We start from the raw sequence: 2126 nt of genomic DNA on the forward strand, positions 1-2126 counted from the left end.
AATCTTGATTCGTGTAGGAAACTTAAGAAGATGTATACTAACTTGAAAACTGAATTTTCTAATATGCAAAAGAGCATGCTAGTTTGATTACTAAGCAATCAAACTTAGATAATGATCACATGACTTTACTTAATGAATATGATGCAATAAATAAGAAACATATTGATTTATCCAGTGCATATGTTTCCTTAAAAATATCACAAATTGAAATAGAAAATTCATATAAGACACTAGAGGTATATGTAACAGAGGTTGATGATAGTGAGCATGCATTGAAAATTGAAACGTATATTCTAGAAAGTGAAAATAAATTTCTAGAGGAAAAAATAAATGCACTTCAAAATAATAAAATATCACCTACTCTGACACAAGGAAAAAGTTATTAACACAATATGCATTATATAACCCTAGGAAGAGACACCATAACATTTATAAATTAGTGAATCTTTTTCTTGGGGTTAGGTGTTACTCTTATGGCCATTTATGCTACATATCCCACACTTGCACTATCCACTATAGGACACATCTTGCGTGGATGCCAAAAATACATGTATCATAGCATATTAAGCATACATATCATTCATCAATGCTTAAGGTGGAACCCAACCTCACTTAGGTTCCCAAAGCTAATATTTAAATAACTTTGTAGGGGTGCTCTAATAAAAGACCTAGTGAGAGCATGTGGTACCTAGAAAATGGATGCTCCAGGCACATGATGGGTGATTTGAAGCAGTTCATCACATTGGAGACTAGGTCAGGATGCAAGGTAATAATGGAGATAAAACCATTTGGAAAGTGGTTAGGTCAAGTATAATTTACAATTCTAACATGTTTCTAATTGAAAATACTTTATTAGTTGATGACCTTAAGTATTAGATAATTATGTGACAATGGTTTTGATATAAAATTTATTTATGGAAAAAGCATATTAGCTTAAATAAAAAAATTGGTTTTAGAAGGAAAAATGGAAAAATAATAAAATAACATTTACATGATTGATTTAAATTGCATTAAATATTCTAATTCCCTGGGTTTGAAGACTATAATTGATGAATCCTAGTTATGACATTGGAGACTATGTCATGAATGCATGAAGTCCCTTTAGAACTTTACCAAAAAAAAAATCTAGTTAGGGGCATACCTAAGTTAAACTTCACTAAGAATCACCTATGTGATGTCTGTCAACTAAGTTAACAAATTAGGTCTTTATTTCATTCAATAAAAGACATCAACACCTCTAGGCCACTAGAAAATCTCCATGTGGACCTATTTGGACAAGTTAGCACAATGAGCATAAGAGGGAAATTAGATGGATTTGTAATAGTAGATGACTATTCTAGATTCACTTGGGTTAGATTCCTAGCACAAAATAGTGAATAATTTGATAGAATTAGAATCTTCTCCACTTGGATACAAATAAAATTAGGATGTGAAATTTCAATCATTCATAGTGATCATGGTAGAGAGTTTGAAAATAATAGGTTTGAATCTTTTATTAAGAGATAGTAATAGAATATAATTTTCTACCCCTAAGACCCCTCAATAGAATGAATAATTGAAAGGAAAAATAAAGTTATGGTAGAGGATGCTAGGGCCATGCAAGCTGAATATTCTATCCCTATATACTTTTGGGCAGAAGTAGTGAATACTTCTTGTAATGTTTTAATTAGGGTAAATGTTAGATCCAAATAAAATAAATCACCCTATAAGCTCCTTAAGGGTAGGACACCCAACCTTTCTCACTTGCATATTTTTAGGTGTAAATGATTTATCCTAAACAATGGAAAAACCCTTAGGAAAATTTGATCCCAAGTTTGATGAAAGAGTCCTCTTAGGTTATTTATTTATAGGTAAGGCCTACATAATATTCAATAAGAGGACCTTGGTAGTATAAGAATCTACCCATATAGTTTTTAATGAATCAAATAGGACCTTTGAATCCAAATTAGAAGAAGAAGAAATAAAGGTCATTCAAGGAGTAGAAGCCATTAACCTATGAGATTAAGTAGAACCTTTGAAGCACCTTCCTAGAGAATGTAGATACTCATCTAGTAATCCTAATGAATTGATCTTAGGAGACCCATTTGAAGATGTTATAACTAGACATGAACTTAGGAAGGAAGTTT

The sequence above is a fragment of the Dendrobium catenatum genome, unplaced genomic scaffold (genome assembly GCF_001605985.2).
Source record: "Dendrobium catenatum unplaced genomic scaffold, ASM160598v2 fragScaff_scaffold_1631, whole genome shotgun sequence".
NCBI lineage: Eukaryota > Viridiplantae > Streptophyta > Magnoliopsida > Asparagales > Orchidaceae > Dendrobium > Dendrobium catenatum.